Raw genomic sequence first — 14568 nt, 5'->3', positions numbered from 1 at the left:
TGAAGAAGCATTTGTCTACGGAGGTGCTGGTGATATTGTGGGGTAAATCGTGTTACTGATTTTGCATGCACGCACGCAGCCACGAGAGCCATGGAGCTCCACCTTCTTTTGTCTGCAGATGTGTTCACAAGCTTTTTTCTAATTTATTTCCATACGGAGCAGTAACTTGTCATTTTGTGAGTGCAATTGAATAGTAGCGACCAAAATGCATTGTTCATAAACAATGGGAGGCAAAGGGAGACGTTTGTGTAAGCTCGCACAAGAAAATGCCACATTGTGTATACTGAAAGGTATCAAAGTTTCAGTTCAGTAACAATAAAAATGTTAAATATTTGATACCAAGTGAACTTTATTTTAATGATAACTGTATTTTTAATCATTTTAATATGTTTTGATTATTAAAATAACAATAAGTCTTCTCTCCAATTTATTTTTCAGGTCTTGTGGCTTGCATCTTTCATGGAAATGTTCATTACATTTTAACTTTGTAATAGCTCTAGTGATGTTTGCTTAGGTTAAATGCACACTTTTTCTAAAAGTACATTTTGGTATTGGACCTTTGAAAACCATATTGCTAAAGTTAACAGAATAGCAATTTACATTTTAACCAATCAGTGGTGCATCTGTTTGGTGGGCTTGACGTGAATATCCAAATAGCATGGACTGTGTCAGACACACAGTACAAAAATACATATAAAATACAGTTTTTTATTTGTTTTTTCACTTCATTCTTACTGAAATTTCAGTTCATTTTAATATATTTCAGACCACAAAGTATTTCTTTACCTTAAACACTTAACAGCCTAATATGAAACATGAAAGGGAAAGGATGGTTTCCATAGATTCAACCCCTCATTGTGATCGTTGTTTTACACCTTTTGACTGGACCATCACAATGCAAAGAGGCATGATTTTAACACGGACATTAAATCTGTTGCTGCTTGAATCCTTGCCAATGTTTAAGTGCTCAGGAACATCTGCCAAGAGATTTACTTTGCATTTGTTTTTTGTATACGCTGATAGACAGTCAACAGACACAAAGCCCTTTATATTAAGAGCAAGACGCCCGTGTGCCTGAAAACAAACCTGTGACACTTCAAACAGTAAAAAGCACATCTGTTACTGTTGGCTCTGTCATGCGATACAAGACAGAACATCCGTCAGAATTGCACTGTAGTCCTGCAGTTCAGGCTGCTGACCAGCAGGTGGCAATGAAGCTCCAGGTCTCTCGACAACAAATCTGACTAGTCTGTTTTACGAAATGCAGAGTGTCCTTACTCGGCCCCATCGCCTGTCAGCACCTTTTCCTCTATCGCAGTACCAGCTCATTTGTGAAAGCGAAAGTTAAAGATAAGAAAAAGAAGAAAAAATAAAACACAAAGCTTGAAAATTATTTTTAAAAAATATTTATTTTTGTGAGTGCTGGCTTTTCTTTACTTTTTGTAATGTTTTTATTGCTTCAATGCACAGAGAACATTGAACAACAGGAGAACAAAGACCCCTGGAAGATAAAAACCCAATCCTACTGCTGGTGGGACAACCAAGTGTGGCTTACTGCTGTAGACCCCAATTTACAGAACAAAAATGTCATATATTTGTCATTGTCATATATAAAACACTAATATATTAATACATTTATAATACATTTGAGTTCTGAATATGTAAGCACTCCAAATATATTTGGAAATACATTTTCATATTTTCTGTATATATTCACATACATAATGTTGATTACATTCAGATATACCCTGCATTGTGCAGTGTATTCCTAAATATTATTCAATATACTTCACAAAAAACCTACAATGTATTGTACAAGTAACAGCATAATATTTCAGAAATAAGTCAGGAATAAGATTTGACATTATTTGTATGTGTAGTTAAACTTTGAAAATGTGATCAGAGTTGTATTAATTTGAGAATGGCAACATAATCGATCTCCATATTTGGGAAAATATATTTTAGTTGTGTAAGTGTCTAGCCCTGAGTCATGCGCCTGCATTATTTTACTATTCTGGGGGTCTGTACTGAAGATCAGCCTGACTTAGAGGTCTGTGTTCAAGATTAGCCCGGTATTATGGGTCTGTACTGAAGATCAGCCTAGCATTATGAGTCTGTACTGAAGAACTTCCTGGCATTATCAGTCTGTACTGAAGATCAGCCGGTGCTATGGGTCTGTACTGAACATCAGCCTGGCATAGTGGGTCTGTGTTACAGCACCTCTCCCCTAAACACACCCAGACGAGAGGAGGGATGCAAATCTGTCTGAGGCGGACATATTGAGCCCCCCCCACCTCCCCCCTCCTTCCCAAGGCAGACATATTGACCCTCTCCCAAAACACAAAGACCTGCCGCTCCACAAAAGGCAAAAGGAGGCCATTAAGTGTGCCCTTACACAGACTCGGTGGGGGGGCTTTCGAACCCTGAACCCAGCTGTCCTCAGAACGCCGGCCGTCCAGCTGTTCCACAACACTGCAATTATGTGGCCTGACCTGAGCGGACTCAGAAACAAACTCAGGAAGCCACGTTTCCTCCTTCTGGAAGATCCCCTCCCACGTAAAACAGGCGCTCGAAATGTGCTAATGGTTACTCGGCTTCTTGATTGACTCGCTCTGTCACACTGCGTCACGCAGTTCACTGCCAGCGGGAGGATTGCAAATACAAGGGAGATTACTGGGAGAGCTGCATCTATATTCAAAAAAGGTTTGATGAAGAAAGCTTTCCAAGTAAGATCTCAGTCAGATTTCAATAAGCTCTCAAGATCATAGTTTCTCTATCCTCCTTTCAAGAATTTATTGCTTACATTTCAAAAATGATGCATTTCAGACCTGGTTTATCAACTCACGCACCCTTAGTTATATTAATATCACAGCCACTGCGATTCATTACAAATGAAGGCTGTACGAAATGTACATCTGATGCACATCCACAGTACATTTTGTCCTGTTGTAGATATTCTGCCCAACATGTGGGGGTCCCTAGCCCAAGGCAGCTCATTTTCTGGAGCCCTGAGATGAAAGATTTTGGGGAACCCATTCTATATGAATTCTTATTGGTAACACAGTCCCTCATCACACAGAGAAGGGGGGGCTGAGGGAAATAGCTCAGTGTCCCATAACCACCAGATACTCAGCTCTTAGTTCTTAACATTGATTCCATCTTCCTACTCTTAAAGCTAAAATGCTACAATTTAATAGTTTTCCATTAAGTCAATAAATCCTTACCTGCACTGTATGCGTAAGTCCTTACCTGTATGCCTGAATGTGTAAATCTTCACCTGTATGCCTGCATGTGTAAATCCTTACCTGCACTGTATGTGTAAATCCTTACCTGTATGCCTGCATGTATAATTCTTCACCTGCATGCCTGCATGTGTAAATCCTTACCTGTACATGTCAGAGATATATACTATATGTGTTTTTATGTGAATATGTTATTTTATCTTACTATTTCACTAAACATGTCTGACTGTAAAGCACTTTGTACATCTGAAAGGAAAGCATGCAATTATTATGATTATTATTATGATTACTATTATGATGATTATTATTAGGGGTCCAAGCAGCGAAGCTGGTGGAACCCTATTGTATTTGTTAGGATTATTATTATTCTTATTTTTCTCCACTAAAAGTGTCTGAGGCTCAGCAACCATAAGTCCTAGAGCAACCAAATTTGGCAGGTGGGTTCCTATGGCCCCCCACTACTCAGGCACTACAAATCACCTATGTAGGCCAGGTTGGTGGTGGTGGCGCTATAACAAAGGGTCATACTTTAAAAGGCCATAACTCCCACACCATAAGTCAGATCAACACAAAACTTCATCGACCGATGCGTGCTCTACAACTTTGCCATTGGGACCACCTATGTCTGCCATATTGTTTGCCCGCCATTTGGACTTTTGTATTAATTGGGGTGCGGAAGAGCTGGAGCTCCAAATCTAAGTGTTACGACATCTAGTAAACTTCTTTACGGCAAGCGACATCCATGGCGCCGCAAGTAATCCGACACCGTAGGGTCTAGTTTGTTAGTAAAAGCTTTTTGAGAGGATGAATAATTACTTTTCTTGAGCCTGGATCCATTTGAAGACAGTATCGGGTGAGTTTGTTTAGTCTTTGAATCTGTCATTATGCTGAGAAATAGCTAAACCATTTTATTGTTAGTATTTGAGTTTCTGTGCAAACGCGCGAAAACACACTGGTATAATAAAACAATGACGGTAATACATATATAGTCCGCTTCGTTCCATTGCTACCATAACATAACAGACTGTCTTGTGTCTACAGCTGCAGTTTCTCGCTGCTTTTACTAATATTGAATATATACAAAAGACGCAATTTATGCTGTACTCTGCCAATGTCTAAATAAATAATACTGTACTCTGAGCGTAGGAAGCAGTTAGCATGGATGGCGAGTTGATATTTCGTTTTTTGCTACTAAAAGTTTGTTAGCAAAAGCTTTGAGAGGATGAATCATTACTTTTCTTTGGCATGGATCCATTTGAAGACAATATCGGGTGAGTTCGTTTAGTGATTAAATCCGTCATTATGCTGAGAGAAATCGTATTCTCAATTTAATCTCTAAATTGACTGTAAGCTTAGGGTTGTAACTAGTTAGCTGTTTCATAGGTGACTTAGTTAATGCACTTGTCTTAACTATTGCTTGTATTTTTACATAGCCTGCGTTGTTGCTGTTCTTGTTTGTGTTAGTGTTAATCAGTTTAACCTACAGGGTCCAAGTTGAACTATGCGGTTGTTCCCTGCACTTGGAACGGTATTTCTCTCTAGGGTTTTCGACACACTTGTTCCTGATTATGATTATACACTTTGTTGTACGTCGCTCTGGATAAGAGCATCTGCCAAATGCCTGTAATGTAATGTAATATTCCGTAGCAACAAGATAAACCCGACTTTACCCCTAAAATATGCCAATACAGCAGTGAAAACGCTGCTTACTGAATAACGAAATAAACGAGACAAAGTTTTTTAAAATTATACCATGTCATTCTACAGTCAATATCTGGGACTAAACATTGAATAAATATACATTCTTACCATTGGTTTTACACGTAGAGATGTCCCTTTTGCGACTGAGTGGTCATATATTGTCTTGGACAATCCGTTTGTGAAATTGACACGCATTTGTGATTCCTGGGTCAGCTACCTTCAAAAAATAGCTGTGCGTAATACCACACCTGTTGCTTACGGCGTTGTCGCCCTTTTTAGTACAATTTGGCTTGATTGACAATTCATTTATTCAGTAGGTGAGAGTATAAGCTTTCTAACGATGTATAACATGTCTGATTTTTCATTTGGAATAGCGTTTTATAGTTCAGCGTAACGGAATATTTTCTTATCGCATTCACTTGCGCATTCACTGTGGCATAGAATTAAAGACGATGCACCTAACGAAAAGTTGTCAACGATTTTCATAATTTCTTGGAGAGTACTATTATTATTGAGGACTTCGGGGCATAGCTAAGCCATTTCTTTGCTGATAGACCTATCTGACATCGTTTTCTGACGCAGAACAGAAGCGGATAGGACTTTGTCATTGATTTTCTGTCTCTATACTTCTAAACACAGATAAAATGTCATATTGCTATGTAAGTATGACTGCTCAAAATATTTCGGTTATATACGTTATTTTTGAAATTGAGTGTCTTTAAATAGGTTAGTGGTATTATATAATGTGGATATTTCAAACTGCAATGTAAGCGTTAGTGTAGGCTAATAGTTTTTGTGACCCATGGAACAGTGATGACGAGAGTGTTGGAACGTTGCTAAAACGTGGTGGACGGTTGAAAATTATTTCCGTTCCATCCCCATCCGTCATTATGCTGAGAAATAGCTAAACAATTTTTATTGATAGTAATTGAGTTTCTCTGCAAACGTGCGAAAGCACGCTGGTATAATAAAACAATGACGGTACATATAGCCTATATATGTATTCCGCTTCATTCCGTTGCTACCATAATATAACAAACTTTCTTGTGTCTACAGCTGCAGTTTCTCGCTGCAATTACTATTGAATATAAACAAAAGATGCAAATGCTGTAGTCTGCCAATGTCTAAATAAATAATAAGGTATTCTTCGCGCAGCACGCATGCTAGCAGGGATGTCGAGTTGATATTTCGTTTTTTGTTTCGTTTTTTCTCAATGGCGTATTTATTATTTGAAATGTGTATTTATGTGTTATTATTCTATCTGTCTCTGTGGCGCTCTGAAATGTGCATTCTCTGCTAAGCTGAGCAATGGATTGGAATATGTGTCTGACGTAGTGTTGCACGGTATACCAAAACTTCAGCACTTTCTCGGAAAAGAAAAAAGAAACGGTTTGGTATTAGAATATTCCGACGTTCGGTAGTTTTGAGTCAAATGTAAAAGCCAGGGAAATTTGTCTCCCGCGTTACTGATTGAGAGGATGAAAAGTGTAATTTGTCAGAATCTTCGCTAGATGGCAGTAGCAACTAAGGTTGCCAAGTGAGGTGACCTGTGCTTGTGCATTCTCTTCGCTGACACAGCGCAAGCTTCCACTCAGTTGACTTCAGTAGCAATAGGTGTTCTAATTTGTAAATATTTTATTATAGGAAGATGCTGTATTATTATTAAAATATACTGTTTTTAGATCTATTTAAAAGTGAAAGACCTGTTTAAAGATTATTTAGTTTACAATTGTTTAATTTTTGAAATATATTTAATATATTTTTCTATTGTTTAGTGTTGTAACACTATAGGCCTATGCTTATTAATATGTTGAACAGGCTTCAACTTAAAGGTTGTTAATAAACCAGGTTTCTAATAAACCGTAAAACCGAAAATCAGGTCAACCCTTGTGGACATTACGTTTCTGATCTATTAAGGTAATTTCAGTATCGTTAGGTACCGATTATTGAATCAGTATTGCTTCAGTATCGAGAATCGGGATACTAAACCTGGTATCGGTATCAAAGTCAAAATTTTGGTACCATGACAACACTAGTGTGACACTTTTTTTAGTTGTGGCATGGAAGTGCTACAGCTGTACATACACGCTGGGCCATCTAAGTGTTACGACATAGTAAAGGCCTTTACGGAAAGCGGCCAGGACACATCCATGGCGACGCAACTGTCATCCGAAAGCGTCTCTTAGCACAAAATTGGCCACAAGTCATCAATTTGTTATACAATCATCATGATATTCAGTAGATATGTCGGGTGAAGGTATATGAGGACAAAGCCATTTTAAAATCGCTCCATAGGGGGCGTGATGGTGCCAATGCTTGGACCCCTCCCAACGCCGCTTGCGGCTTTAATTATTATTATTACTGTTTTTGTTGTTGTTCATTCCCATAAAACATATGTATTATGAAAATGAATTAAGGACCATGACCTATGCTTAAAGACAATACTGTGGCAATTAAGGCTGTCAAAAGTGCCATGAAATTGAGTTTGAATATTAGCTTTTGTAATTAGTTAGAGTTTGAATATATTCAAATATCATTTGCATATAATTCACAAAAATAAGCTGCTTATTGCCGGGCGCAATATGCACGTGATGCTCTCTACACGTTATTTTCCACAAGCGGGCAGTAGAATAGAGGACATCGGTGAACTTTCATTACTACATCTGGGACCTCATTTATAAAACGTATTTTAGATCAACTGTGTGGCGCGTACGTAGAAAATAACATCAAAGTAGTGATTTATAAAATTTCAACATGACTCGATTTGACCGTGGAAATGGTTGTGGCTCTACGTCAGGTCTTCACTTGACGTATGCACACGCAAGTTCATTTTATAAATGAGACCCCTGCAGTTTCTATAGCCTAATGCGCAAATGAATAAAGCACTTTCTCGTGGATGTAATTTGCCACAACTCATGATTTATTAATCACAATAATACAGGAATGATAGTTTATATGAAATCCCTGTTTATTTGTTAACACAAAAACTATTCAAACGGCTAATACTTGTAGCCTAAAACAACATAAATGACTTACTCTGTTTAGTTTGTTTAACTTCTTTCATCATCCAATTTTATCAATATCTTCAGAACAGAAAGGAAACATAGCCTGCCATGGGAACATTATTTAGCCTAAATTGTTAGCTGACCAGATTTGTTGAACGAAGTGGAAAAAGAGACTGGCTCGCGAGGCTAGCTGACCAGTGACAGTGTCCATGGAGCTGAAAGTATCACCGGAGGTTATTGGCAAGGAAAACCAGATGATCCACTTGCTCTGGGTCCAGGGCAGAACGTTTTTTGTTGACAGAGGAAGTTAGCACAGGAAATTAACTTTACGTGTATGAACATGATTCGTCGCATGAACTTAAAGCCTGTATATTCATGTTAATTACAAAATGTGGGATCCAAAACTAATATTCGAACGCTCAAATTTAGATTCGAATTAAAAAAAAAAAAAGATTTTCAAATATTTTTCGAACTTCAAATATTTTTTGACAGCCCTAGTGGCAATTGGTTTTCTGTGCTGTAACTTAGCATCAGAAACTGCCACCAACCAGAAACTCCTTTAGGTAAGAAGCAGTAAGGACAGAAGAAATGCAGGAGCTGAGTATCTGGTGATGCTAAAGAATCTGTGTCCTAACCCTCCAACAGAACGATAGACAACACATGCCTTTACTGCAACACACCATGAAGATATGAATTATGTATAGCAAGAAGTACTTTATTCAAGCAGATGTGCTTTGCCTGTCTTGTGCTATCACCTATCAGCATATGCACTGCACTGTTGGGACAAAAATATTTCACAAATAATACCCAGAGGGTCTAAAAAATAAAGAAAAAGAAATAACTCTCAGTTTTCTTACCACAGCTAAAGTTTTCCCATTTGATAACTTTGCCAGTTTGACATCTGTTAACGTGAATCTAAAGGTGCAGAGAAATAAATAGTGAGTTTCAGACAGTGATATAACTGTGTGGAAGCCTGCAGTAAAATAACTTAATGAGGATTTATTGCAGTTATGCTTAACATTCCACCCCCCCCCCTTCTCAGAGTGACCTTCAGCAGCTCTACCATTCCCATTGAAAATTAAGGAATTGTTCTTTTCCACAAATGAAGTGATAGACATTAATGGCATGGCCTCTATGTGAACTGCTCTCCAGAAGACTGGAGGGAGCAGTAACTAGCTACAGTGCAGGAAATCCCTGCAAATGCCTTCAAAACGATTTGGCACTATGAGCATTGTCATAGTTCAGTTACTTAAATGTATTATTTGTTAAAAGTTGGGCAGGGAGTGTACAGTCTACCTGTCATCTCTGAAGAACATTCATTTCCATTTCAGTTTCATATGGTTCGGTTGGAGGGTTGTGGGTGCAGCGTTTTTTCTTTCTATTTCTGTATGCGAAGGTTAGTTATGGCTTTCAGGAAGTAACACTGCAGTGAAAGCTGACTGTGAATTAGGCCAGGATTGGGCGAGATGAAGCATCAGGACTGGAGGGACTGGTGACTCAGTGCTGCTGTGACTGATTCACACAGAGAAAACTGCAAACAGGTGTTTCCCATCATGCTTTGGGGCTCAACTCCGATAGGCCTTAACTCAGTGACTCATTTGTTTAGTCTTGATAAGTTCACAGAGCAGAACAGTCCTTACTGTGTACCATTTTTCATTAGCAATTTATTCCCCCCCCCCCCCCCACAGTGTACAATTTCTGTGGCTGGCGTGTCGCTGTCAGCTCTTCTTCACACCACAGCATTTAGGGGTGCCCCAGGACTTCCATTTCCTTTCCTTCAAGGGCATGTTTTCCCACACTACGTTCAAGCAGCATTTAAACAGCCTGCGTTTATGTTTTGACCCCTCAGCCTCTGTGTTTGTGTTTTGGCCCCTGAGCATTTAAACAGCCTCTGTGTTTGTGGTGTTTGGCCCATCATGCCCCTCTGCTGGACCCTGTAAAAGCATTGAGATTGAATGAGCGAGTAAGTGGACAGCATTTCAGGTTGGTGGGGTAATATACCCTCACCTTTACAAGCAGACTGAGATACTATGGGCCAGTTTATCTGCTGACGGTGCACACTTTCAAAGAGTTTGCAGGACACAAAAGCCTAGCCATTGTTAAAAAAACAAACAGAAAAACCTGTGCTGGTTCTGCTGGATGTGCCTTGCCATTGTATGCCCCCCCCTCTCCACCCCCCCCCCCCCCCCCCCCCCCCACTTTTTTTTTCCACAGACCGCTCCTGTTCTCTCAGCAGTTCAGCCTGAACTTTTCACCTCTGACCCGTGCTGACCTGTTGAGCATATTTGCCTTGGCGTGAGGAAGGGTCGTTTAAAGATTTACCACTCAGCTCATTCCGTTCCTCCCTGTAGGTGCTGGAAACCATGAAAAAGTCCCATCTCAGCAGGAAGGGCTAGGGGAAACGCACGAGAGGGTGTTCAATTATGCGTTCAGTTGATCCAAACCAATAACACATGCATAGGGTTTTAGTCCCTGGTCATGCAATTATGTAGTACACCCTAAAGTGACCAGATTTGGTGTTATGGATCAGGATGGGGAGGGAAGTAAGAAGTCAGCCATAGCTTGGAGATTCATTGCTTCAGACAGGCCAAGCCTACCTGCTGCTTAGCAACCCACACCTGTCAGTCAGGATGGCCATAGAAAGGACTTTCACAAGATAAATTGTGCAGCATCACTGGCACACTGGTTTATAGCAAAAATCAACATTAACTAATCATTAATAAAGCCCTGTGTGATTCAATGTTACTGAGATGAAGGAATCATTGTGCAGGTGCCTGTCCTATAGCAGAGATCACACACCCATTATATTCATCTTACAAACACTCAATAAATATCAGTTTTCACTTCAGAGCTTCAGCTGAATTGCCTGCCACACCTATAGTGGTTAGCTATAAAGGGCAAGCCATGTCTAGTTTAGTCATTTTTCTGATTTATTGGTTGTTAAGCTGTGAGACTTTTTCAGGATATAGAACTGGATGAGAACTTTTAAAGGGTACAGATCACACATGACCTAAAACTGATATAAGGCTTTTGCAGGACACTGACGATAGGCAATAGAAAGCTACAGCAGTACAGGTTATTTGACCTTGGACCCCTGACCTCAGTATTCACAGGTTAGCACTGGACAGTGTTTCCAGTGAGGTCAGTTACAGACCTGAAAGTAAGCAGCAGAGATGGGATTTAAAGGCATACTGAAAATATTCAAAAATAACTGTACCAAGGCATATCTATGATGCCCTGGCAATTTCAATCTTTACATACTTTAGGTGAAATTGTGAACCTTTTACCTGCATTTGTTATTCTAAAATGTGTTTGGGACGTTTCTGGCCGTGGCACTCTTTTCTGTGTGGTGAAGGGTGAGCGCGGTTGCAGAGCCTGTGGTTTGGGATCAGATTCCAGCCTTTGTTGCTTGTTAGCTGCTGCAATGGCAGATGCTACAAAGTCTAGATACAGCAAAGCAAAAAGACAAGTGACAAGGCTCGTTAAAAAAGTAGAGTCAACCTTGGAATTTATTTTCTTCGGTGGTGTCAGCTGAAGTTCACCAAAAGGGATCAAAAAGGACACAGACTTAGCCTATTTTCTGTTGGACCTGTAAGTAATGATACTTTTAGCTAGTTATTGTTACATAGCAAGATGCCTGTGGTTAGGTAGTTTTTGTAGCAAATTCTGTTCGTCCACCAAGATGTCTTCCCCCTCTTTGGGAACTGCTGTTACTGTTTATAGTTTCAATTTAGCTAGCACAGTACTGTAATTCACCTGCATTTATTTCAATCAGGGGAGCTGAATTCGATACAGCATGCATGCTGTCAAGCTAACATTACATGTAGCCTACTTCACTGACAAAGCTAACAGAGTTCCTAACAACTTTGAAAAGGCTATGGATAACTTTGTGTAGAAGTAATTCCTTTTAGCTAGCTATGATAGACTTATTCCACACAATTCCATGTTTACACCCCAATTCTAACTAAATGTCCAGGGGGGTATTTCAGGAAGCAGGATTACTCAGTTAGCTGGATAACTGCTCAAAGTAAACCCAGAACAGCACTTTTTACTTCAGTCCATGTTCCAGATTTGGAAGCATTCCGAGTTTTACTCAGTCATCCAGCTAACTCAGTAATCCTGCTTCATGTAGCAGGGCCCAGAATAGCTAAATACCAAACGAGGAAAAACACAAAATAGCTGCAATGGCACTACAGAGTGGCTACCGTATGATGTTCCCTATGGTAAGGGGTGCACTCAGTGTAAAAATGTTATAACACAGCCTAATTAGTTTTACTATCTATATAGAATCATGCATGTTGCTGAAAATGCTACTTCTAATAACTCTGACCACCTCACCTCTTCGCTTGACATTTTGCTTGTAGCGCTCGAGGGTGTGTCCTCAACCGAGGTGTGGGTGGGGTTGAGGATGAAGGAGCAGACTTTGTGAACAAACGCAGAGTATACAAGGGCTGCACAATCCTACATAGCATACCTTAAAAATGTCTGAAACTTTCGCAGCCTCAGGTTTCATTTATCAAGAGGCTGTAGCCCAATATTCGCCTTTAACTTAGCTTTAATCTTTACACCCTTTTTAACTGGATATAACAGCTGTCATCAAGAGGTATATTAAAAGATTATTATTATTTTTTGTGTTGAAATGAATTTGGAATAACCCAGTTTGCGGGTTTGGTGGGGGGGTTATTTGAAAAGTTATTATTCATTCTTGGTGCATTTTCTGATTACCTTAATGCATTTCTGGACCTCTGCCAAGTCCTGACACAGCTCCGTCTGCTGCTCTGCCATTTACATGACGACACAAGTTTATTGATAGGAGATAAATGGCAGGAGCAGTCAGCAGTTTTCCAAGTGGGTGGGGCTCTTGTAACTTCTGGCTCTGAGAGAGATTTAACACTTGCCATTGATCCAGACGGCGCTTGAGCTAAACTATTACAACATCTAAAATAAATTATAATACTAAATACTGCCACAGGTACGCATATGGTATTTTGCAATCTTTTCATCAGGTATACAAAATCTTAATTTGTCATTTGTTATAGGTGACATTACAAAATATTCATTTGTTATTTGTTATTGGTGACATAACAAATAACTATGTATTCACCCCTGGTCAGATTGCATATTGTGATGAAAATAAGTTAATTGCATTTATAGGCTTACAAACTCTACTTGCTTATGGACATAACAAGACATTACACCCACTGAGGCATATGAGAAAGTTAACACAACCTCTGCTAGATACAGACTTACACATGAGGATATTTCTACGCAGTTTGACGAGCAATTACTATTTATTTGCTGAATCTAACTATTTGAAATAAATAAAACAGTATTTGGCATGTGCAAAACTTTAGCACCCTTCCAGTTGATGCATTCATCCTTTTTTGTAAGGTCTCAAAACTTGATTGATTTGTTATGCCTTAAATAAAGCCAGATAAAGACAATTCTGGAATGTAATAAATACTCTGGCCCTTCTAACCTCTCAGGGTGTTGTACTTATTTTCAACAACCATGGGATCCTCTAAGCAGCTGACGGAGGACTTGAAAATAAAGATAATTGACTCTTAAACTGCAGGGAATGCTATAAGAAGAGAGCTAAACACTTCTAGCTTGGAATTACCAATGTCAGAAACATAATTAAGAAATTGAGGTACAAGGGAACTATTGAAGTCAAAGCAAGATCTGGAAAACAGAGACAAATCTCAGATATAACTGCTCAGAGGCTCGTCAGGTAAATAAAGCAATGGAGTAGCGGTGCACCAGTGCACAATAGTTACAGAAAAATGCAAGGAATGTTTGCCAAAAGGAAAACATTACTGCAGTCTCACCGCAAAATCAACATCTGAAGTAGGCAACACAACACTCAGATATGCCAGAGTCGTTTTGGTGCTGTGGACTGATGAAACAAAGAATTTAACTCTTTGGCCACAACCACCAAAGATGCATTTGGAGAAAATCAGAGGAATCATTTGAAGAAAAGTACACCTAGCCACTTGTTAGGAAAATGGGTTGCATCTGTCATGCTTTGGGGTTGTGTGGCTGCTAATGGCACAGGAAATATTTGGCATGTGCAAGGAAGAATAGATTCATTAAATATCAACAAACCCTAGAAGATAATGCCCCATAATCAGTGAAGAAACTGAGAGGTTTAGGTATTTCAATAAGACAATGATCCAAAAAATACCTTGAAGTACCTGGAAAAATCAACCATGAAGTACTTGCACTATATGGCTAAAAGTATGTGGACACTGGACATCCATCATCTCATACAAAATTATAGGCATTAATATGGAGTTAATCCACCCTTTGCTGCTATAACAACCTTCACTCTTCTCCACTCTACATTTACGGAGAAATTAAAAGCTAAGCTTTTAATTACTCCATAAATGTATTAATTTAGTGAAGGTAGAAGTGGTTTGCCAGTATAACCGTTATTTTTGGGGCCTACCTATCCAGGGATTTACCTCAATAAAAAGAAACCTAGCAAGCCATGCAGGGGTAAATGAGCTCATACAAGCTAGCTAACTAGTTAGCTAACTTTTTTAATTTGCCATGCATAATATATTGCTTTCTAAAATTCCCCATCTGGGTGTTTTAAGTGTTGAGTCTAGATGAGGAAA

This window comes from Anguilla rostrata, chromosome 7, assembly GCF_018555375.3.
Source record: "Anguilla rostrata isolate EN2019 chromosome 7, ASM1855537v3, whole genome shotgun sequence".
Taxonomy (NCBI): domain Eukaryota; kingdom Metazoa; phylum Chordata; class Actinopteri; order Anguilliformes; family Anguillidae; genus Anguilla; species Anguilla rostrata.
Note: the sequence above shows the minus strand (reverse complement) of the source record.